This window comes from Ursus arctos, unplaced genomic scaffold (assembly GCF_023065955.2).
Source record: "Ursus arctos isolate Adak ecotype North America unplaced genomic scaffold, UrsArc2.0 scaffold_24, whole genome shotgun sequence".
In the NCBI taxonomy this organism is placed as follows: Eukaryota; Metazoa; Chordata; class Mammalia; order Carnivora; family Ursidae; genus Ursus; species Ursus arctos.
Window position 1 is genome coordinate 40,825,146 of NW_026622919.1, and position 25,952 is coordinate 40,851,097.

The 25,952-nt window shown below is 42.3% G+C and overlaps 1 protein-coding gene and 1 pseudogene across 2 annotated transcripts in view; one reads left to right on the top strand and one right to left on the bottom strand.

The window, feature by feature from the left end:
- FAM222B (family with sequence similarity 222 member B) overlaps positions 1 to 25,952 on the bottom strand; it is a 77,835-nt gene that overhangs the window by 16,842 nt on the left and 35,041 nt on the right. The window lies entirely within an intron of this gene.
- Positions 2,452 to 2,848, top strand: LOC125280896 (60S ribosomal protein L28-like; annotated as a pseudogene).

Below are 25,952 nucleotides of genomic sequence, written 5' to 3' on the forward strand. Positions count from 1 at the left end.
GTAGTCATCTAGAGCTCAGGCCAAGTGAGCTCTCAGCCAGCTTTCCTGCCACCGGCTGGTCTGCTCCCCAAACAGAGGGACTGTGGTATCACAGCACGCCCAGGATGAAGGTGTTCTAGCTCTCTGGGGGCGCTAGCACCGGTGTGAGCATTTACCAGACTACCTCTAATTAAGGAACAAAACCCTTGTGCCCACTGGGAAAATTCAAAAGTACTTCCATCTGCTCCCCCCTAGACCCACCCTCCGCCACCCGTCAGAAGACTGCTAGAGGTTATATTAGAGTTGTGATGTCACGCTGTTTTCCTGGGTGGCATCTGATAAAGGACTGTCTCTACCTTAGGACTATCTCTGTGCCTGTAAGAAAACCTGTCATGTTTGTGCTGCCTGACCCTGCTCATGCTTAAGAGGGAAGGGAGGGAGGGGAGAGGAGAGAAGATCAAGTGCTAGAGAAGGGATTTATTCTTCCTCAGGGCTCTGGGGCGAGGTGAAGTGGTCTAGAGCCATCACTTCCAGCCCAGTTTCACCACCCACAACCTACTGCCTCCCACTACACTTCTTTGCCAATTCTCTCCTGCTTTCCCTTCCCCGCCTGCAGCCCCCACCTACAAAAAGAACACACCCTCAAAAAAAGGCTGACTAGCCGACTTTCCGATTCATGCTGTGGTTCAAAAATTTTAATTTGTCCTTTGTGGTCTTTAATTAAAAAACTGAAATTGACACCAGTGCCATCTCTGTGACCACAGGTAAAGACACGTTGTGCTCATTTGGCTTCACTTTATAAAGTACGTCCAATAGTGAAAATCCTGCAGACATGCCTCTTAAGAGAATATGATTAATACTGCAAAACTGCATTACTTTAAGAGTCCTCAGTATCTCTGATTAAAGCCTTCTCATCTGTGAGAAAAAGGCTTATTTTAAAAGATGACTTTTTGATAACAGGGAAAATTTAACTTACTGCTCCCTGTTCCTTTACTCCTGGGGTCCAAGAAATTACGCTAAAACCTAAGGGAAATACCAAAATACTGCTCAGGAGAAAATAAACAGGGCAAATGACAGCAAAAATTGTATGTTTATCCAATCAAATTCTGCAAAGTCAGTCACCTGTGTGGTCTGTTACAATAAAACAATCTATTCAACAGGTAATTTTGTCAGTCCAGGTTTAACTGTGAACTTCCAACTAAATTGAACTTTTCACTAATTACCCAACCTGAATGAAGTTCAGCCATTGCTCAAAGGCATCTTTCTTTTCTATCTTTAACCCACAAGGGGAGTTAAAATTCACTTGGAATTGTGACCTCACAACTCTAGGGAGGCAGAGAAGAGAACAAATGTTCACTCTGGGCTTACTTTTTTTTAAAGATTTTATTTATTTGTTTGAGAGAGAGTGAGAGCAAGACTGGGGGGGTGGAGGGAGAGGGAGCAGCAGACTCCCCTGCTGAGCAGAGAGCCCGACGTGGGGCTCAATCCCAGGACCCTGGGATCATGACATGAGCCAAAGGCAGACACTTAACGACTGAGCCACCCAGGGCCCCTACATTTTCTTAAAGGTAATCTCTATGACAAATGTGGGGCTCGATCTCATGACCCCGAGACCAAAAAGTTGCCAGCCAGGTGCCCAGGGCTTACTTTTTTGAAAGCCCAGAACCACCCCTACTGCAAACTATCCCCACATGGGGTTTGGAAACACTCTCTACTAACTGCCCTTTAGAACCTATGACAATAGGTCCTCTTCCTGTCCAGGTCCCAACCCCACTAGTCCCTAAATGCACTCTTTTTTCTTCAGCAAGGGTGCTCCTTCCCGGATCCTGTAATTATTTAACCCATCTATGACCCAGTGCTTTCTCCTGAATGTGTTATTCTGGTACTGGGAAAGTATTCTCCCGGGACATTCTGACCTTTCAACTTGAGCGTGAGTGAGCTTCCCTAGACCCGAGCCTGTCTTTTATTTTATTTTTTAAAGATTTTATTTATGTATTTGTGAGAGAGAGCGCAAGAGGGCGCGCTCAAGCAGGGGGAACGGTAGGCCAAGGAAGAAGCAGGCTCCCTGCCGAGCAAGGAGCCTGATGTGGGACTCAATCCCAGCACTCTGGGATCATGACCTGAGCCGAAGGCAGAAGCTTAATCGACTGAGCCACCCAGGCATCCCAAGCTTGTCTTTTATTTTATCCTTCTAAGTTACAGAATCAGGAACACGATTATGACATAGATAATGAATAAATATCACTGGCTCACATTCCTGAAGAAAATAGCATATACTTTCATCTCAGGGTCCAGAAATTATCTGAGTTTACATCCTCGAGACATGGAAAACACAAGTGCCAACAAGGGCCTGTGCATGTGCATGGGGCAGGTACTTTCGCTCTGTGAGGGGACAGAGGAGATTAAAAAAAAAAAAAAATGCCTGGGCAGATCTTTCCAGTTCCAGCTGCCAGAGCGAGAGGAGCTGCCGCCATGTCCACCCACCTGCAATGAATGTTCTTGCACAACTACTCCAGCTTCCCGATCAAAAGGAGTAAGCAGGCATGCAGCACCGAACCCAATAACCTGAGGGCTCACAACTTCTTCCGCTACCACTTCCACTTCCACCCGATTCACTACAAGGCTGTGGGTGTGCAGCTGGTGGCCAAAGGCAAAAAAGCTGGGTCAGTGGTGGCCATGAAACCGGGATCCAGGCAGCGAAAACCCTCCTACAAGAGACCACCACTAACAAGAATGCAGGCACGTGATCCGCAAGAACAAGTACAGCAATCTGCCCATGGCTGCCATTCACAGAGCCAGTGCCGTCCTGTGCAGCCAGAAGCGTGTGATGGGGAAGAGGAAGCAGCCCGTCCCCACCAAGAGCTCCTGAGCACCCGCCCCCCACCTCCAAAGCAATAAAGATGTCAACCACCAAAAAAAGGAAAGAAGATTAAAAAAAAAAAAAAAAAAAAGGCCCCAGGGCGCCTGGGTGGCTCAGTTGGTTAAGGTTAAGCATCTACCTTCAGCTCAGGTCATGATCCCAGGGTCCAGGGATTGAGGCTCCCTGCTCAGCGGGAAGTCTGCTTTACCCTCTCCCTCCGCCCCTTCCCCTGCTTGTGCTTTCTCTCTCTCAAATAAAATCTTTTTTTTTTTTAAGATTTTATTTACTTATTTGACAGAGAGAGACAGCCAGCGAGAGAGGGAACACAAGCAGGGGGAGTGGGAGAGGAAGAAGCAGGCTCCCAGCGGAGGAGCCTGATGTGGGGCTTGATCCCAGAATGCCGGGATCACACCCTAAGCTGAAGACAGACGCTTAATGACTAAGTCACCCAGGTGCCCCCAAACAAATAAAATCTTAAAAAAAAAAAAAAAAGCCCCAGGTTCTACTTTTTATTTACACTGTATTGAGAAGTATCACTTGACTGCTGTACTTTAATCTCCATTAGGTAGAAATCAGTGTTCCTAAAAATGTGAAAATGCAGGCTGTGTTCGTTGCAGGCAGCTAAATCGGAACCTGCAATTTTTCATCAGAGTATGTAATAAGGCTTGAGTTTCCAAAGCTTATCAGGACTGGATCATTATAACTTAAGATGAACCATCTTAGAAAGAAAGACTGACCTTTGCATTTAACCTCATTCATAATCGCAGCTGTCAGACCGGGTAGAATTTTACTCCTAAGTACCCGGGACTTTGCCCAGCAAGACAAGGAGCACAAGAAACCAGAAGAAACTGCTTCTTTAAGACACAAATATCGGATTTTTTTCCTTTTACAATTTTCTGTAGAAACTTGTTCTGAATCAAAAAGTTTCAAATGATTATTTAGATGAATATAATTCAACAAATATGTTACAATTTGTGGCAATTTTTAATCTTCAAAGCTATGAGTCCCACATGAGTCCAGGAAAAGCTACCCAGTGACAGAGAAGTACTTATCTCACACCCAAATGGGGAAACCGAGGCAACAGACCCAACCTATTTTTTAAAAAGGAAATCTGTTAAAAAGATATCAAAGCTGGGTAAAATTTTAAATCTTAGGGTGTGTAAAAAGACCCTTAATAGGCCCTCACTGAGCGCAAAACGAGGCAGACCATAGACGGTACTGGTTTTGATAAAAATAGAAAAGGCAGTTCCCCAGTTAGCGTCTGTAAACTTATATAGCCCACAGCTACAACACAGAAAAAGAATTTTAAGAATTTAGCAGGCTGTTAAAAAATTTTGGCAAGCGTATGTTTAGAGAACAGCTAAACAAGTTGCTCATTCATGCCCTTTCTCCTCCCCGCAACTGCACAAGGCACAACAGAGGCCAATTTCTCTAGTGACTCCCTCGCCTCAGAACCACCTCGCCTGAGAGAAGGCCCTCTAACCCAGTCTAGAGCCTGGCTTTGAAGTCTGAAGGGTGACAGAAATTGAAGAGGCTTAAGGGCAGTTACTTAGCTGTCCGCATCCTGGGTGTACAACTCCAAGGTGTTGTTCTGAAATAAGCTGGGGTGAGAGCGTTTGCACCACGTGTGCCTGTGCTTCTTGACCCTGGTATAGAGCTGTCTTTCTTTTCTGAGTCTAACGTGCCTCATCAAAGTTCACTGCTGCGTTCAGAGATTTCAAGAGACATTTATAGATCAGTATTTTTGCTATGTAATAAGTAAAACTGATTTACACTGCATAAGAGGGTAGTTTATCAAAACTGAAGAGAATACAGGGCGCCTGGGTGGCTCAGTCAGTTAAGCGTCTGCCTTCAGCTCAGGTCATGGTCCCAGTGTCCTGGGATAGAGCCCTGAGTGGAGCCCTGTGTCGGGCTCCCTGCTCAGCAGGAAGCCTGCTTCTCCCTCTCCGTCTCTCTCTCTCTGTCAAATAAATAAGTAAAATCTTAAAACAAACAAACAAAAAAACCCTGCAGAGAATAACTTAAAATTTTGAACAAGTGTTGAAGAGTTATGAATGGAAGCAGTGAAAGTGACAGGATCCACAGCAACATCTGAATCCATGTAAGGGAGTGAAGACATGGCTCCCACCAAAGCTGTATGGAGAACTATAAGCAACTACTAAATATATGAAGAAACTGTGCAACTATCTAATAATTGAAGAAATGTAAATTAAGTGGAATGAGATTTTTATTTTTTGCTTAAAAAATGACAAACATGGGGCACCTGGGTGGCTCAGTCGTTAAGCGTCTGCCTTCGGCTCAGGGCGTGATCCCGGCGTTATGGGATCGAGCCCCACATCAGGCTCCTCCGCTAGGAGCCTGCTTCTTCCTCTCCCACTCCCCCTGCTTGTGTTCCCTCTCTCGCTGGCTGTCTCTATCTCTGTTGAATAAATAAATAAAATCTTTAAAAAAAAAAAAAGTGTGAAAAAAATCTAAAACATAGTCAAGGATATAGAGAAGAATCACTAAAGTGAGATGTTTATTTTTTAATTAACATATAATGTATTATTTGTTTCGGGGTACAGGTCTGTGATTCATCAGTCTTACACAACACCCAGCACTCACCACAACACATACCCTCCCCAATGTCCATCACCCAGCCACCCCATCCCCCCATCCCCCTCCCCTCTAGCAAACCTCAGCTTGTTTCCTAAGATTAAGAGTCTAAAGTGAGATGTTTATTTTTTTATTTTTAAAGATTTTTATTTATTTGACAGAGAGAGACACAGTGAGAGAGGGACACAAGCAAAGGGAGTGGCAGAGGGAGAACCAGGCTTCCTGCTGAGGGGCTCAAACCCAGGACCCCGGGATCATGACCTGAGCGGAAGGCAGGCGCTTAACAACTGAGCCACCCAGGCGCCCCAAAAGTGAGATGCTTAAATTGATAGATACACTCTTTCTGGAAATAAGCACGAACAGTTTTTGTTTGTTTTTTTAAGATTTTATTTGAGGGAGAGAGAAGGGGGGGAAGGGCAGAGGGAGAGAATCTTAAGCAGATTCTACGCTGAGCACGGAGTGTTATGAAGGACTTGATTCCACAACCCTGAGATCACGACCTGAAACCAAGAGTCAGACGCTCAACCAGCTGCGCAACCCCGGCGCCCCGGCACGAACAGTTTTTTAAATACTCACATTCTTCGACATAGTGACTGCACTTCTAAAATCTAATTTAAGGAACAACCAATGACAGATGCAAACAAAGATTTACATATGACTCTCTTCACTTCAGTGTTGCTCATAATTGTGTAAAAACTGGAAACAATCTAAATGTCCCAAAGCAAGGAAATGGTTATATATATTATGGGATATTCATCTAATAAAGTTAGATGAGCCTCTTAATTTTTAATTGTTAAAGAATATCTAAAAAACAAAGGAAAATGCTTATAATATAAACGCTAGGTTAAAAAAGTACATACAACAAATATGGTAAAATAATAATTTTGTTAAAATTTATACACACACACACAAATTATAGAGTCATTTGTATTTGACCATTAAATGCATTATAGCACTTTGTGGGGATAAATGCTCATTCCTGGACCATATAGTTTAGGATAACATTTTTTCTTTCAAGATTTTATTTATCTGTCAGAGACAGAGAGCACAAGCAGGGGAAGCGGCAGACAAAGGGAGAAGCAGACCCCTCGCTGAGCAAGGAGCCCAATGCGCAACTCGATCCCGGAACCCGGGGATCATGACCTGAGCCGCAAGCAGATGCTTAACTGACTGAGCCACGCACGTGTCCCAACAATAACATTCTAATTAGCTTTCACTTATTCTTTTTCTTTTAAAGGTTTTATTTATTTATTTGACAGAGAGAAAGAAAGAGAGCCAGTGAGCATGACCAGGGAAGCAGCAGGCAGAGGGAGAAGCAGGCTCCCCGCTGAGCAAGGAGTCTGATGCGGGGTTCGATCCCAGGACCCTGGGATCATGACCTGAGCCAAAGGCAGACGCCTAACAACTGAGCTACCCAGGCACCCCTAGCTTTCATTTCTTGAACATAAAGCCAAGAGAGGCAAGGAAGTAACTTAGGAAAAAAGTGAGTGGCAAAGGCAAGTCATTTTCTGATAAGTTTTTATAAGGGGAAATTCACATGCAGATAAATGTCAACCACAGTTCAAATCACCTTCAAGAAACCTGATTAACAAGTGGCACTATATCAAAGTAGTTAAGACAAGATTTTAGGTTTGAGTCCCAGGTCTGTTGCTTACTTGCAGTGTGACCTTGGGAAAGACACTTCATCTGTAAAATGTACCTACTTCATGGGATTGCTGTAAGGATTCTTTTTTTAAAAAAAGATTTTATTTATTTATTTGAAAGAGAGTGTGAGCGAGACAGAGAGCACAGGAGCCAGGGGCACAGGGAAAGGGAGAAGCAGACTCACCTACTGAGCAGGGAGCCCCGACTCGGGACTTGATCCCAGGACCCCAGGATCATGACCTGAGCCAAAGGCACCCAGGTGCCCCTTTGTGAGGATTAAATGAGTTTAATACATTCAAGTGCCTGGGGCAGCTGGCTGGCTCGGTTGGTAGAGCACGAGAGACTCTTGATCTCAGAGTCGTGAGTTGGAGCTCCACATTGGGCATGGAGCTTGCTTAAAAAAAAAAAATAATAATAATAATTAAAAAACCCATTCAAGTGCTTAACTGATTTTGGTGCCTAACATACAGTTAAATTTAAACGTTGGCTATTATCACTTTCCTAATCTACTACAATTCAGATCACTTTTTATTTTGCCAACAGAATCAAACTATCACCTCACATTTTATAGTTCTTTATATGTTGAAACATGTTTATACAAATGATTTAATTTGAAATTTAGAACAATCTCTTAATTGAGATGGAACAAGTATCATTCCCCTTCTATAAATTAGGAAACCCAGGCTCAGAAAGATTTAAATTATCTGTCCAGTAATATGCAGCTGAAACAGTGGACCTCATATTAAATTCTCTATCTTAACTCCTAGGCTTGTGGCTCATTCCATTAGACAAGTATTTCCTAATCTGCAGACTGTGACCAGCCTATTAAAAAAAAGAACTGAATTAAAAAAATTTCACAAAGTCAGAATTGCTTGTTTGATGATTCTCATTTCGATTATCTCATTTATATATATTTTACTGGGATGCAATCCCTATCGTGGACTTAGACAAAAACGTTTGAAAAACACTGCACTACACTATACCACAGCTGTCCCTCAGGTCAATATTTATTGACCACCTATCATATCCCTCTTTTTACACTGTTATGTACAACAAAACATATACTTTTTTTTTTTTTAAGATTTTATTTATTTATTCGACAGAGATAGAGACAGCCAGCGAGAGAGGGAACACAAGCAGGGGGAGTGGGAGAGGAAGAAGCAGGCTCATAGCGGAGGAGCCTGATGTGGGGCTCGATCCCATAACGCCAGGATCACGCCCTGAGCCGAAGGCAGACGCTTAACCGCTGTGCCACCCAGGCGCCCCTACAAAACATATACTTCTAAGCCATGGTTTTGTTTTTTAAGTGTGAATGTAATTACTGACTTGCCTATGGATCTGGGGGAATTGCTCGTCCCAGATCAGCACTCTGCACTGGAACTCCATCATCCTTTGGCTACCCTGACACTTTCCGATCAGCCCTCAGTGAAAATTCTTTCAAGCTGAACAATATAAAGCCAGCATCTATAACCAAGGTAAGAATGCACTGGGAAAGTGCCTACACAAAGACAAAACTTTATGTTCGACTTGTCAAACTTTTTTTTCAGGGAAAACTTGTATCAATTTACACTGAGGAAACTATATCCAAAAATACAAGTAATGCTTGAACACAGTTCTCTCTCATTCTCAAACAGTCCCGGGACAGAAAAATCTACCCCTCCTATCCTCATGCTCTTCCCTGAACTCTAACTCTGAACCTACTCTCAGTTCACACCTTTTCTAAGTCAGTTTCCATTTGGACACTTGCACTATGACAGCTTTCGGAAGCTAGGCATCACAGAGCCCACCCAGGTCTCTGACAGGAAACATCCCTCTGCTCTCGCCGGTGTTTTACATTTGGGCGAGGGCAGAAGGAGGGTGGGCTTATACTTTTCCACGCCACACATCTACTATGTCCACTCTATACTCATTTGGTCTATTACTTTCTCAGAACTTGTTCTCTGAACACAGTGCCTTATATATCTAGTGAAGTTGTAGAAAGGCTAGTAAGTTCAGTGCAGATGGGGAATGAAGTTTTACTTAGAGTTAGTACATTGCCCTTTACTCTCTCCTCTAGTCTGCTGCCTTCCAGGGCTAGTTTGGCAGCAGGCAGATTTTAAGGTTAAGAGGACAAAGCATAATTGCGATTTTTATATATTCTGTTCATTTAGGCCCTCCCTTCTCCTCTGCCAGCGGGAGGAGAGGACCATGAGGAATCCTGATGTGTAACAACTTGGCGTGAGGGCCTCTGCAGCCTTAGCAAAAATCCCAAAATCTGACCTTGCCGTTTCACTGATATTCACTATAACCTGAAGCTCCATGGCTCATACCCCACATATCCAAGGAATTACCAGGTTTCTGAAGCTAAAGGGTCTTGGAAGTGGCACAGGCTGCTAAGCCTGAAAACCACCAAGGAACTGAGAACCCACCGAGGAAGAGGAGCACCCTCTCCTTCTATACCCTACACATCACTGCAACTAGCTAATTAAATTTGGGATATTGGTTCAATCCCTAGAAAGCAGAGAGAACAGACAGTCCCTGCTGGAAGAGTACTTCTACAGCTAAACACCCACTGAAATAAAATTCTGACCTGAGCTTCAGGAGGCTTCCTCATTTCAGGAACTGCCTTGTAAAACAAAACAAAAACTAAAAAAGTAGTCCTTTAAACCTCTCAAAGACTCAAAGTACACAACTCATTCACTGATCAGGACAATTCTTTTGCTCCTTTCTGTAGCCCTGAAAAACTCCATAATCATTCAGCACTGTTTTTTTTAATCAGTGTATGACTGGTTCTAACTGGTCAACTCTGTGTCTTATACCACATATTAAGCCTCACCCAAACGAAGAATTTAACTCAAGATTACTTCAGCACTGAATGAATTGGGGGAAAAAAAAAATATATATATATATATGTATATGTATATGTATATGTATATGTATATGTATATATATATATATACATGTTTTATCCTACAGATGCCCAAAAGATGTGCCTTCCTTTACCTCAAAGACATGACTAACCCTACCCAAATTACATCTTCTGGACAGCAGCAGAAAACAAAAGTTTATAACTCTTCTATTCCTGGTACACTGCCTCCTTCACTCAGTATGCCCATTCACTGTCCTAAATTCTCCTCTGTAAACTACTCTTTCCAGGGCCTCCCTCACCAACTGAGCCTTCAGCCAGTTCCCTCTGTTAAATCACTTCAACTAGATTGGAAATAGAAGGTACCCAAACAGAGTGAGGATGGCAGCCACAAAGCGGTGGGGGGCCTGTTATGGGGGGCCAGAACCCAAGTGGTATGAGAACATCCCCGGAGGGAAGCAGTGACGACTCCACCATCCAATAGCAATGAGCCCCAATAAGGTCCAAACAGATCTTGATTTTTAGACACTTGATTTCCAAATCTGTCTACTAACAGGAACAAAGGCTCTTTGGAGAAATGGCAGAGGCAGAGAAATGAGTCTGGAACATCTTACTGTGCAGGAAAGGAAGTGTTCAAAGATTAATGGTGACATGTCAAAGAAAAGAGAAGCTATGGAATGCTCAAATGGTGAGAGAAACCCTCAAAAGAGAAGTTTACACAGTAGAAATTGGAAAGAACAATGAATGGGTACATGAGTGAAGGAGGTATGTCTAGCAATAGAAGAGTTAAAAACTTTTGTTTTCTACCACTATTCATGTTAGTTTGGGTAGTATCAGCCAATCCTCTGAAATAAAAGCACAGCAAATCGTTTAGTCGTCTTTAAGATTAAATATATAGGTATATAATTTTTTCCCTGATATACTGACAAATTCTGGGATAATTCAAACCTCGAAACAAATAACGATGGGGAGCCTCGGTAGCTCAGTCAGTTAAGCATCTTACTTTTTTTTTTTAAGATTTTATTTTTATTTATGTGACAGAGAGACAGCCAGCGAGAGAGGGAACACAGCAGGGGAATGGGAGAGGGAGAAGCAGGCTCCCAGCGGAGGAGCCCGATGTGGGACTTGATCCAGGAACGCCGGGATCACGCCTGTGCCAAAGGCAGACGCTTAACGACTGCGCTACCCAGGCGCTCCAAGCACCTGACTTTTTTTTTTTTTTAATGATTTTTTATTATATTATGTTAGTCACCATACAGTACATCCCTGGTTTCCGATGTAAGGCTCGATGATTCATTAGTTGTGTATAACACCCAGTGCACCATGCAATACGTGCCCTCCTTACTACCCATCACCGGTCTATCCCATTCCCCCACCCCCCTCCCCTCTGAGGCCCTCAGTTTGTTTCTCATAGTCCATAGTCTCTCTTGTTTCATTCCCCCTTCTGATTACCCCCCCTTTCTTTATCCCTTTCTTCCCCTACCGATCATCCTAGTTCTTATGTTCCATAGATGAGAGAAATCATATGATAGTTGTCTTTCTCTGCTTGACTTATTTCACTTAGCATTATCTCCTCTAGTCCCGTCCATGTTGTAGCAAATGTTGAGAACTCGTTCTTTCTGATAGCTGAGTAATATTCCATTGTATATATGGACCACAACTTCTTTTTTTTTTTTTTTTTTTAAAGATTTTATTTATTTATTCGACAGAGATAGAGACAGCCAGCGAGAGAGGGAACACAAGCAGGGGGAGTGGGAGAGGAAGAAGCAGGCTCATAGCGGAGGAGCCTGATGTGGGGCTCGATCCCACAACGCCGGGATCACGCCCTGAGCCGAAGGCAGACGCTTAACCGCTGTGCCACCCAGGCGCCCCTGGACCACAACTTCTTAATCCAGTCATCTGTTGAAGGGCATCTCGGCTCCTTCCACGATTTAGCTATTGTGGACATTGCTGCTATGAACATTGGGGTGCATATGGCCCTTCTCTTCACTATGTCTGTATCCAAGCACCTGACTCTTGATTTTGGCTCAGGTCATGATCTCAGGGTTGTGGGATCAAACCCCACATCGGGCTCTGAGCTCAGTGAGGAGTCAGCTTGTCCCTCTCCCTCTGCTCCTCCCCCTGCTCATGCTCTAATAAATAAAATCCTTAAAAAAAAAAATAAACAAGCAAATGATAACAGATTATAGTCTACTGAGTAAAATAGAAAATCCATAATGTATAAAGAGGTTGAATCACGGGGCACCTGGGTGGCTCAGTCGATTAAGCATCTGCCTTCGGCTTGGGTCATGAATCCCAGGAGCCCCACTTCAGGCTCCCTGCTCAGTGGGGAGCCTGCTTCTCCCTCTGCCCCTCTCTCCTGCTTATGCTCTCTCTCTAATAAATAAAAATCTTAAAAAAAAAAAAGTTGACTATTGTTATATACCTGAAACTAATTTAACATTATGTGTCAACTATACTCAAATTAGAAAAAAAAATTTTAATAGAAAATCTTGAGTCCATATTAATGTAAATATATAAACTAATAAATTGAAAAGGTGGAGAAGAACAAGATATTTGCATAGTTTCAAAGTATCTCCCTCCAGGGGCATCTGGCTGGCTCAGCTGGTGGAGCACGGGACTCCTGATCTCAGGGTCATGAGTTCAAGCCCTATACTGGGCATGGAGCCTACTTAAAAAAAAAAAAAAAAAAAGGGTATCTCCTTCCAAAATACTTAGTAATTAAAAAGGGAAAAAGAGTAACTTTACACTAGAAATGCCTAGCAGGTACCATGTTAATCAAGTGATTGAACATTACCAGAAAGAGGACATATAAAAATTCTGCACTTCTTAAAATTAGGCAATGAAGAACACAGCATCACTCTTATAATATTCCCGCTGAAGATATATAACCTAAATTAAACACAAGGAACCATCAGACAATCCTAAATTGAGGGACTTTCTACAAAATAACTGTCAGTAGCATTAAGGTCATGAAAGTCAAAGGCCTGAAGAACTGTTCCAGATCGAAGGAAACCAAGAATACATAACAAATAAATGCAATGCATGGAGCGCCTGGCTAAACTGGTGGAGCATGTGACTCCAGATCTCAGGGTTGTGAGTTCAAGCCCCACACTGGGAGTGGAGTTTACTTAAACAAAAAAACAATAACAAAAAACACTTTAAATAAATAAATGCAATGTGTGATTCTGAACTGGATCCTCACTGCAATGAAGGACATTACTGGTACAAACAGCAACATCCGAGACGGGTCTGAGAATTATATGATAGCAATGTATCAATGTTAAGCCTCCTGATTTTTATGGTTGTATTGCGGTAACGCTGATGCATGTCCTTGTTTGTAAAAGATAAACACTAAAGTATTCTGAGATGATGAAGCAATCAGGTCAAATGATTTAAGGAAGAAAAATATTCTTTGTACTGTACTTGCAACTTTTCTGTAATTTTGAGATTGTTTCCAAGCATTTTATTTTATTTTATTTTTAAAGATTTTATTTATTTAACAGAAAGACAGCCAGCGAGAGAGGAAACACAAGCAGGGAGAGTGGGAGAGGAAGAAGCAGGCTCCCAGCAGAGGAGCCTGACGTGGGGGCTCGATCCCAGAACGCCAGGATCACGCCCTGAGCCGAAGGCAGACGCTTAACGACTGAGCCACCCAGGCGCCCCACCAGGCATTTTATTTTATTTCATTTTTAAAGATTTTACTTATTTATTTGAGAAAGAGAGAGACCACAAGCAGTGGGGAGGGCCAGAGTGAGAGGGAGAAGCAGCCTCCCTGCAGAGCAGGGAGCCCGATGCGGGGCTCAATCCCAGGACCCTAAGATCATGACCTGAGCCGAAGGCAGACGCTTAACTGACTGAGCCACCCAGGCGCCCCTGGACATTTTATTTTAAAAAACAAAACAAAAATACACAGAAAAGGAAACTCATGCTCCTTTTTTCCTTTCCGAGTCTCCTAGACATTCCATCTGTATCTGCTCTCTCTACATCTTCAATAAACTCTGCTTTCACTTCCAAAAAAATAACAAAAATTAAAAAATAAAAAAGGCAGCAGTGTTGAAGTCTGCAAAGGGGGTGGGCTGGAGATCATGAAGAGGAGTTGGAAAGAATGGTCTGTTGGTAACCATTATTATTTCATCTTAATGCAAGTAACTTACCTCTACATTGGTGAGAGCTGACATTCGGGGTTCTTGCTATCTGGAATAGGTCTCCTGTATCTTTCTGCCTCATCAACTTCCAATTTCTTTTCAACACTTAACCTCAATAACATTTTCTCTGGTGCCTATACTTCAAATTCTCTCCCAACCTCCACTCTTTTCTGGCAATGCTTCCACTGTGTTGCATTCAATGCAATCCTCTTACTTAAAGATGGAGAATTTTACTTTTGGAATGTTTCCAAAAGAAATGTCTACCTTGAAGGGGCCCTATTAATAACCCCCCTTTTTCAGGCCTGACATTCACTAGCATTTCCATCAAGTTCATGTTCATGTTTCAATAAGAGTTTTGCAAGGCCTTTCCTTCTAAGCACACATCCACACATCCTGAACGTCATCAGAAGTGAAATCCTTGTTGTATCTTCCAGAGTGGAACAGTTTTGACACCCTTTCCTCCCACTATACAAAAAGTTTCAAATGACATCATAAACTTTATCTCCAGACTTCCTGAAAAGTCCCCACTATAACTAGCTTCTCCACTTTCACACCAATAGCAGCTGGCTGGCAGGCAGAGTCTCAGTTCTTCTACAGCAGAAGGTTTTCAGTAACAGTCAATGAAGAGCTTTGAAGTTGTGCAAGGATGATGTTTATCACTCACCCTTTCCTCTTCTTTCCTTTTTAGTGTGATCAGGGAAGCTCTGAAGCAGAAACAACTGTATTATGGCTCTTCTCCAAGCAGCCATGAACTTTCTTCCTTTACTTCACACAAACACTAAGAAAAGCAAGCTCTTAAAATGCATTGCCGTACTCCTTGGGCACTTATGCTCAACAAAATTTTTATGCAGCCACATCCATGAAGTATCTAAGGAGACTGATGAGCCCTTGGGAAGAAAGCCTAGCAACAAAGGACACTAAAGTGAGCAAGGACATCCGAAATCAAAGAAACCTGAAGATCTAGGAACAGTCCCAGTTTGGAATCGACTTTAGTCTTCTGCATGTTAAGGAGGTAAGATTTTCCTTATAAGACCATTTACTTTTCAGGGTTACCATCAAACAGTAATGAAGGGAAAGTTTAAACAAAATAGCAAAGAGACCTTGTCATCGTCAGAGAAAGACAAACTATTCCTTCTGTCTCTCTCTCTCCACCTAGCGAGGATGTTTCCAAAGGTATTATGCAACTTTCTATTAAAATAACAGCTAAAACAAAAAATTTTTTTTAGGGAGCCATCTTTGAGCTCACTGAGTAGACATCAAGAGCAAAGCTCACCCTCCCAAGTAGAAAAAATTTACGGACAAGAAATTATCACCGAGGGGCGCCTGGGTAGCGCAGTCGTTAAGCGTCTGCCTTCGCCTCAGGGTGTGATCCCAGCGTTCCCGGATCGAGTCCCACATCGGGCTCCTCTGCTGGGAGCCTGCTTCTTCCTCTCCCACTCCCCTGCTGTGTTCCCTCTCTCGCTGGCTGGCTCTCTGTCACATAAATAAAATCTTTAAAAAAAAAAATTATCACTGAAATTAAATGGTGGCAGACATGTCCAAGGAATATTACAAGAGTTCAATCCCTTTATGAATCTTGTGATAGATGAATGTACAGAGATGGCAACTCGTGAGCAACAGAACAATACGGGAATGGTGGTAATTGGAGGAAATAATACCAGGAAATAATACCATCAAGTTAGAAGCCCTGGAACAAGCATAAACAACGGGTGTGTTAGGGGCGCCTGGGTGGCTCAGTCGGTTGCGCGGCTGCCTTCGGCTTGGGTCATGATCCCAGCGTCCTGGGACTGAGCCCTGCGTTGGGCTCCCTGCTCAGCGGGGAGCCTGCTTCTCTCTCACCCTCTGCTTGCCACTCCGCCTGCTTGTGCTCTGTCAAGTGAATAAATAAAATCTTTAAAAAACAAACAAACAAACAAACAAATAAAACCAACAGGTGTGTTCGCCAGAAGAAATCAACTGCTTCCACATGTCCCCTCCTCTCCATAGCACCTGTTTTACTATAATACAAAAATCAGGTCTTGTGCATTTTCATATTGGACTATTTTGTTAAATAAACTTTTGTAATAGTAAAAAAAAATTTTTTTTTAAAAACATACTAAAATTCCTATATGCTAACGAAATGTGTCCTTAGTGGGCTACTGATTTTAAAAATACATCAAGCGGGGTGCCTGGGTGCCTCAGTCAGTTATGCATCTGACTCTGGCTCAGGTCATGATCTCACGGTCCTGGGATTGAGCCCCATGTCTGGCTCTCCACTCAGTGGGGAGTCTGCTTACCTCTCTGCCCCTCCCCCTGCTCGTGCTCTCTCTCTCTCAAATAAATAAGTAAATAAATAAGTAAATGCCCCAAATAAGGGCACCTGGGTGGCTCAGTAGGTTAAGCAGCCAACTCTGAATTTCGGCTCAGGCCATGATCGTAGGGTCGTGGGACTGAACCCCGAGTCAGGCTCCACACTCAGCACAGGGTCTGCTTGAGATTCTCTCTCTCCCTTTCCCTCTGCCCCTCCCCCCACTTGTGCATGCCCCTCTCTCTCAAATAAATAAATCTTTAAAAAAATCTATAGGAGTGCCCGGAACAAAACTTTACTTTTGCACTTCGAAGAGAATTTCACATGCAAGCAGAAGACTAGACTGCACCTTGCCAATTACTATAACCTTACAATAAGCACATATTGCTGTGAATGACATTCAGTTCCACCTCAGTCTATTCTCTTACGATAAGCAGCAATGAACTCAAGGGTATGATCTCAGAATATAAAATGCCATTAAAGCTGCTCCTAATAGATTCTTCTAAAATATGATCCTACACAGCTCTTCAAAAGAAGGACAACACGTTTTAATTGTGAGATGAATTTTTACAATGCTTTGATCTCCTGCCTAAAAGAAGTCTGGAAAAAGAAATAACTACAGTGGTGGGAGGGAGTAAAATGTGTCATTCTGGTTATTAAAATCCATCAAGTTCATACTTCAGCCTTGGGATAACTGCAGCCAAAAAACTGACTTGCAAGTAATTATCACCACTATCTGCAATAAAAGTTAATTGGACATAATTGAACTAACGCCCTAATCGGAGGGAAGCTGCAACTGGCAAACAGCCCACTCCTCCTGCTTCTTCAATCTGCAAATGAAACTGCTAATGATAATTTGTGGACAAACGAGAAATTGCTCTCATGGTTTCCCCACTGCAAATCACTCAGCAATTCCAGCTAATGCCGAGCATGTTGAGGCAGGAGAAAAATCATTAACCGGTGCTTCCTTTGATAAAGATGAATTTTAACAATAACCAAGTCCATTAAGGCTGAGAGTTGCTGAGAACTGGTAAATTTCCCCTAACCACCCTAAGTAAGGCACTGTGGCCTGAGCTCTACACCCGAGTACTATGCACTAGGTGAGCCCTGTGACACTGACATGCAGTACTAAGAAGAGGCGTTATACAAGGCCAGGAGCTGCTATTACACTAATAAGTTATCTTCTTTTAAGAGAATCCTGTGTAATCTCATTTTTTAGACAGGCAAATGGCACTGCTGATCTGCTTCAACGCGAAGATTAAATCACTTCTGAATAGACTTTGGAGCTGATAGATTCCTGCTCCCCTGACTCATTTGCCTTCAATTCTGGCTAAGAGCTGTACCCTTTCCCCTGGAATTCAGTACCAGACTCTCTGCTCTTCAACTGCGTGACAGCCCAAGACTAAGACTCCCCTAAGGGTATTGTGGAGTCTTAGGAAACCATTCTGTTTTATAGAAAGGGGAAAATTGTGGTCTTTATATCAACAGTGACTTATAAAGTGGGATGACCCTGCTGAAGAGACAGAAAGTAAAAGAGAAAATCAGGTACAAAGTGCTCACCTCTGCTTATTTTTTCTCTGCTTCTTTTTCTTTTTTTTTTTTTTAATTTTTAAGTAATCTCTACACCCAACATGGGGCTCGAACTCACAACCCGGAGATCGAGAGCCGCATGTTCTCCCGACTCAACAGCCAGGTGCCTCTTATCTGCTTATTTTTCTTATTTTATTTGGGCTCTATTCTGGCAAGGAGGGGGCTAGAAATTAATGTAATCAGAACCCTTCCCAAAGCAACAGCTGGACAATCTGTTCGTTTGGTACATTTTTCGTTAAAAGTTATTTTGGAAGGTTGCAGTTCACTTCCTGCAGTCATTAAAATACACTTTCTGATGGAAATAGAGGAAAGCCTAGGAATAGCTCAGCCAAGATGTAATAAACAGAGAGGGATCTAGAAACTGCATATGTACAGTAAATGGAAAAAGAGTTTAACCTGAAAAAGAGAACCCTTAGTAGGAACATCCTACATTCATTCACTCCCTGAGCCACTGTGATGCAGCAGGCACTGTGGTAGTACTATGCACTGGGAATACAAATACGGCAGACAAAATCCCTGGTGAGAAACGTGATTACTGTGGTGAACGTCTCACAGCAGTATGCAATATCAAATCATTATGTTGTACACCTTAAACTGATACAATGCTGTTTAAGTCAATTATACTTCAATAAGAAAAAAAAAGTGGGGGCACCTGGGTGGCTCAGATGATTAAGCGTCTTGCCTTCGGCTCAGGTCATGATCCCAGGGTCCTGGAATCAAGCCCCGCATGGGGCTCCCTGCTCAGTGGGGAGCCTGTCTCTCCCTCTCCCTCTCCCTCCACTGCTTCCCCTGCTTGGGCTCTCTTGCTCTCTCTGACAAATAAATAAATAAAATCTTTAAAAAAAAGTGGATAGGGGGCACCTGGGTGGCACAGCGGTTAAGCGTCTGCCTTCGGCTCAGGGCGTGATCCCGGCGTTCTGGGACTGAGCCCCATATCAGGCTCCTCTGCTATGAGCCTGCTTCTTCCTCTCCCACTCCCCCTGCTTGTGTTCCCTCTCTCGCTGGCTGTCTCTATCTCTGTCAAATAAATAAATAAAATCTTTTAAAAAAAGTGGATAAAGCTGTCTGAAAATCAAAATAACGAAACAGATACTTCCAAGGAATGGTGAGAACGAAGGGAGAACAACAATATGGGCCACTGAAAGCCAAGCAAGAATTTACCAGACTTAGGCGGTCTGGTGCCTAAGCTACTCCAGGCAGAGAAAACTAGCACAATGAAAAGGCACGCACGACTACGCTGGAAACGAGCATAACTAAATGCATGTCTGGGAACCACAAACGGTATGAAGAGCTGGGTGCTGGATGTATGTGCCAAATTATGAAGAGCATTACATTTCATACTAGGGGGACAGAACAGCAGATTAAGAATAAAGCCGGGTTGGGGCACCTGGGTGGCAAAGTTGGTTAAGCGGCCAACTCTTGGTTTTGGCTCAGGTCAAGTGATCTCAGGGTCCTGGGACCGAGCCCTGCGTTGGGCTTCATGCTCAGCGTGGAGTCTGCTTGAGATTCTTTCTCTCTCTCTCTCTCTCTCTCCCTCTCCCACTTGTGCTGGCTCTTGCTCTCTAAAATAAATAAAATCTTAAAAAAAGAAAAAAAGAACAAAGCTGGGTTGGAGTCACAGCTCAATAGTCTTACCATTAAAGCAGTATAAAAGTAGTCCCGACAGCTTACAGAGTAACTGTGATGATTAAATAAGATTATATTCATAAAGTGCTTAGTACAGTGTCTATGCTCAACGACGGTAGTTATAACTATTACGGGCTAATGTCAGACTTTATCTGAAGCCATGGGGAGATAGGGACAGGTTTCAAGGAGAGTAACATGATGAGATGTCTATTTTAAATCAATCTGCTGAAAATGTGAAAGACAAATAGGAGACAGCAGAAATCAGTTAAGTGGCTGTAGTGATTTCGAGGCAAAAGATGATGAAGACCGTAAACAAGAGCGCCATGAGGGCCGTCACACAAAGGAGGGGCTAGATTAATTTCTGAGCTCAAAAACAGGTTCATAAAGTCTGAAGAAAGGCAATTTTAGATGAACATAAACAACGAGCTTATTCAACAGCAGTGCAGTACTAGAAATGCTGAAGCAAAAGCCGTAACTACTCCTTAAGAATGATGGAAAAGAGGGGCGCCTGGGTGGTTTAGTCGGTTAAGCATCTGACCCCTTGATTTCAGCTCAGGTCTTGATCTCAGGGTCATAAAAAAAAAATGGTGGAAAATTTATTTTCAGGAGCTAAGAATTTTTTTTTTTTAAAGATTTTATTTATTTATTTAACACAGATAGAGACAGCCAGCGAGAGAGGGAACACAAGCAGGGGGAGTGGGAGAGGAAGAAGCAGCCTCTAGCGGAGGAGCCTGATGTGGGGCTCGATCCCATAACGCCGGGATCACGCCCTGAGCTGAAGGCAGACGCTTAACCGCTGTGCCACCCAGGCGCCCCAAGGAGCTAAGAATTTGAACTAGATGATCGATCATTAAACCAACTTCCAGATTCCATGACTCTAAATCACTAACAAAGGTGACTTTATACAGTCATTAGTGACTGCTTACTTTTGTACAAAGGTTCATAATTTTCAAAGTGCTTTCACATGAATTCTCTCACTTGATTTTCTCACATGCCCTATGAGATGGTTTATGCAAGGATCATTAGTCCCATTTTCAGAGATAAAGAAACTAGGAAAAGCTCAAAGTGCCTAGACTACAACCAGGTTTTCTGACCCCTGGCTCTCTTTCCGTTCTCACCACTGCCTGCAACATGGTGCCACAGCTGAAAATCAATTCAGAGAAACCATCCTTCTTTGGTCACCTGTTCAAAATCAGGAAATTCTTCTGCATGTCTTATATTCATTGTTCAGGAGCTTCAGCCTATTCTTTTGTCCTCTTCAAGGTGAATAAGAGCTAGTTATCTGTCTTTATATAATGTTCCTTTATATTTGCATACTATAAAATATCTGTCATTTCCCTAATCTGGGCTAATTAACCCCAATTCCTTGAGGTTTTTTTCCCCACATATTCTTTCCCTTAAGCTAGTCAAGAAATATGATCCTTGGGGCGCCTGGGTAGCGCAGTCGTTAGGTGTCTGCCTTTGGCTCAGGGCGTAATCCCGGCGTTCCAGGATCGAGTCCCACATCGGGCTCCTCCACTGGGAGCCTACTTCTTCTTCTCCCACTCCCCCTGCTGTGTTCCCTCTCTCGCTGGCTGTCTCTCTGTCACATAAATAAATAAAATCTTAAAAAAAAAAAAGAAAAGAAAAGAAATGTGATCCCTAATTTAGTACTAGCTCCAGTACAATAATCTTTACCCATATACTCCAACTCTAATCCCTAGGTATCTATTAAAGAGTACCTCTCCAATTAATTCACACCAATATTTACTGAGAACCTACTATGTAGCAAAACACTGCTCCAGGAGTGAGGGGCTTGGCAAATAACAAAACAAACAAAAATCATGCTTCCATTTTTACACGGAGTAGAGTGGGAGACGAATTCAATGAGTAGGTAAATTACACAGACTCTTAGAAGGTAATAAATACTACGGAAAGAAAAGCAGCGTAAGGAGATGAGGCGTACTGGATGAGATGGCGATTTTAAATAGCATAGTTAGAGTGGTCCTCATCACTGAGAAACTGTAATTCTCCATGCCTTATCTACGAAGTTTCACTGCAAGACAGTAGTACAGCTTTTAATTACATAACAGATTTTTAAAAAGATTTTATTTATTATTTGTCAGAGAGAGAGAGCGCGCACACACACACGCACAAGCAGGGGGAGCAGCAGACAGGGGGAGAGGGAGAAGCAGGCTCCCTACGAAGCAGGAAGCCCGATCAGAACTCGATCCCAGGACCCTAGGATCATGACTTGAGCCGAAGGCAGACGCTTAACCAGCTAAGCCACCCAGGCGTCCCAACAGAACAGATTTTTTAAAGCAATTAAACTAAAACCAATATAGTTGTCCCCTCCCTCGTTTCAAGTTTAACTCTTAGACACTTGCACTTCTAATAAAAAGCAACTTATCGGGGCGCCTGAGTGGCTCAGTCGTTAAGCGTCTGCCTTCGGCTCAGGGCGTGATCCCGGCGTTCTGGGATCGAGCCCCACATCAGGCTCCTCTGCTAGGAGCCTGCTTCTTCCTCTCCCACTCCCCCTGCTTGTGTTCCCTCTCTCGCTGGCTGTCTCTCTCTGTCAAATTAATAAAATCTTTAATAAAAAATAATTTAAAAAAAAGCAACTTATCAACTTGTTTAGAAGAGCGGAATCTGATTTCTGTATCGTAGAAATACTCTTCAAACAATAATGCAACAAATAGTGCAAGCCTGCACGTGTGTGCACACGCACACAAATCTGACTTTGATAAAGACTAGCATTTCCCTGGTTGAGCAATGGTACTTTCTTAACTAGTCGTGGGAAGCTGAGAGAGGAGCAGATGCGGACAGATGGGGGGATGGAGGCAGTTGGTGGAAACAGAATTTCAGAGAGTTACAGAATTGGTGTGCAGGCTTAAGTGGCACCAGCTTCTCACTTCCAAGGGCACTTGGAACAATCCCCCCAAAACGTACTATGAATGATAAGAATGATACATTTCAGTTGGGACATTTGTTTAGCTGGGAGAAGAGGCAAAAATTAAAATACAGCCTGCTAAAAAAGCAACTTGTTCCAACTGAATTTTGCCATGGGCTATGGAAATAGGTGAAGAGCTTTTCTTAAAAGGAAAGGTTCCTTTTGTCTTTCTGCAGAAATGTTCTAACACACTATCACATTCCAACTGTACCATAACCTCACAGGGATTGAATGAAACCTAAGTACTAAAATCCTTTGAAAGCACTTTAGTGAATGCACAGTAACACCTAGCAGGACAGGTTAAAACCAAGATATGGACTCTTCATTAATCCACTGGTCCCACTTTCTGCTGAATGAAAACGGTTCTGGGAGAATAAGATAAGCAACAGCTAAACCAGTTCCTTCACAGCTACAAAATTCATGTCTTCACAATAGTACGTCCACTCCCAGCTGAACAGCTGGGTAATACAGACAGTCCATTCAGGAACTCAGGAAACGTGTCTTTTCCATTGATGTACTGCGATCTGGGATGAGCTGTCTTTAACTTCTCATCGTCTTGATACCTCTGTCCTTTTAAAATAGATTAAGTTCTATCCTTTACATAGTAAGTGATAAGTGAACTTCCAATGGAAAAAATACTTTAGCTTTTGGAAGGAAAGAAGAAACTTAAGTTATGACTAACAATACTTATGCTTCTCCTCTGAAGCAACAGGGATAGTGCGGAAATCCCTTCAATTCTCCAAGTGGCACAAAATCTGATTTTCACTCAGAGCAGCAACTGATCTTCAAAACCACTTTGCTGAGTGCAAGGAATTAGTGACTGGTCATGGGAACCTTGCCTTTTAAATCTGCTGTAATCAGTTGATCTGAGAGAGAGACAGAGAGAAAGAGAGAAACAAACATTTTCCCACCAAATAGCATTTTAAGAAATCCTCAGCTTTGAAATTTATAATGTATAGTACTACTTTAATCACAACCTGGCATCTGACTTCTAAATGGATTTTATTTTGGCCAACAGTTCTCATCATCAGAGTATAAACCGTCCCAGTGTCAAGAGGAGGGGTTTGCTTGGTAACACTTCTTTGGTTTGGTTATCTATGGCTTGCCCACATATGATGAATGATTGGCCAATACCGCGGGGCTAGAAGATGCCAACAAAGACGACATGCTAGTACCAAAAGCCAGTTTATCTAAGACCTACTTGGAAGATCTCAATTCTCCATAGGATCTCAGTATAATTAGATAACAAGGGTCAAAGTCTTAAAAAATTAAATAAACAATCTCAAAGATACTAAACTGAGCTAAACTTTTCTAGGTCCAGTAATGAGTCATATACTACTTTCAATGATCAAAAAACTAAGTTTAATTCAAGTTTGTGGGTATTTTACTTACTGGTCTCTTGAACGACCAGAGAAAGAAAACAAATCTCTCACCAGTTTGTTCAGCTAGAAAATCCCAGTTAAAAAGTAGAGCAACTTATTAAAGCTACTGCTAGGAATATCTTCGGATTTTACCTATCTGTACTTTGTCTGTTTGCCCTTCTGCATGAATATGAAGAATCAAGAACTGACTGTATTCTCTGATCAGGAATGAATCCTTAACTAGAGTTCTACCCATGTGTTGTAAAGATGTCTCTGCCCTTTTCAGCTAGGTTGAAATGTAACAAACTCAGTCCATGACTGAATTTGATCTCCTAGGCCCAATGCTCCCTCCCTGAGATCCATCAGCATCAAACATCATAAAACTTCAATTTGGCCTTGCCTTTACAGCTCAGTCTTTTACTCCTTCAGCACCTCATCCTGAACCTTCCTCCTTCTCTTGATTGATAATGGCATCTTGGTCTTTGGATTTCCTTCACATCTAGAGAAATAAAAACAGCCTCTCATGGTAGAAACAGGAAAATTTCAAATCATTTCAAATAAGGATCCTGAAAGGAGTTCTTGGGGAAAATAATTAAATATATTAAAAATTCTGGACACCTGGTTGGCTCAGTCAGTAGAACATGTGACTCTTGATCTCAGAGTGGTAAGTTCAAGCCCCACCTTCAGCACAGAGCTTACTTTAAAAAAAAATAACAAATGTATTAGAAATTCAAAGGGAAGAATTCAGAGACCTTGGTTGGCTCTGGGTCTGGCTTCACTACCAAATCACTACGTTATTTAGAATTCTCAGGGCATTTTTCCTACTTCAGAGAAATGCTGAGAACACTGAGACTGCTTATTTCATTCACTGAATGAAACCAATCTAAAAGTAAAAATGTTTATGTCCATACCGAAAATGAAGAAACTCTTGTCTTAACCTTTTGTGAGTTGTTATATAATTCTACCCTACAACTCCACATTTAATTTCAAAGTATAATATGTGGTAAAAGATACATATAATATGTACTAAAGAAATTAAAGAACTTCTTTAAACCAGATACAGGCTTTCTCCATTTTCTTCTATTACCACATGTATTTACAGCTAGTGAAACCTCCCAGTAAGTAAAATTCTAAGATCTAGCCAAAGAAAAGGACTGCCCAGTATTCATATGCTAACATACAGATCAAAGTTGGGGGAAGAAGCAAAGGCCTGGATTCCAAAAAGATGAGCAATTTCGGTGGTTTTAAAACAAACAAACAAAAAAATGGGTTAAAAGTTAATATCTAAAAGGCACCTCTGGGGGCGCCTGGCTGGCTCACTTGGTTAAGCATCTGCCTTCGGTTAGGGTCATGATCCTGGGGTCCTGGGATTGAGCCCCACGTCAGGCTCCCTGCTCAGTGGGGAGTCTGCTTCAACATCTCCCTCTGACCCCTTGCTGCTTGTGCATGCACTCTCTCTCTCTCTCTCTCAAATAAATAAATAAAATCTTAAAAATAAATAAAATAAAAAAATAAAAGGCACCTCTGTTTTGAATAGCTCTAACAATCCCATAATAACTGCAGTATCAAACATAGTCAGGGTAATTAATTCAGTGGACTTTCCCCCCTTTCGCTGCCAGATTGAACAGCTCTGAGGATAATCTCCTTCACTCTCCCAGGGCTCAGTTGGAAGATTCATTATTTATGCCCTCAATTGTTTACTCTGTCCTATTTTCCATCCTTCCAGGCCCAAGGGCAGTATTATCACTGGCCTGTTTCCAAAATGAATGTGTTAGTTCACTGCCTTACCAGTTACAAAACCAAAGATAATCAAATACAATGGTATCCTACAACTGAAGAGCAGCCCCACTCACCACTTGATCCAGGAGAAAGACAATGCTGACCCAATGTTACCAAAAGCTAAAGTCTCTTAGGTGGATAAAGTGAGATCCATAAGTCATTCTGTTTCTTTCTTTTTTTTTTTTTTCTTTTTCTTTTTCTTTTTTTTTTTTTTTTTTTTTTTTTTTGTGAGCCACTGAGCAACATATATGCAAATCCAACAGGATTCCTAAAGGGCAGTATCATTAGAAAGGCAGCTCTGGCCCTCAC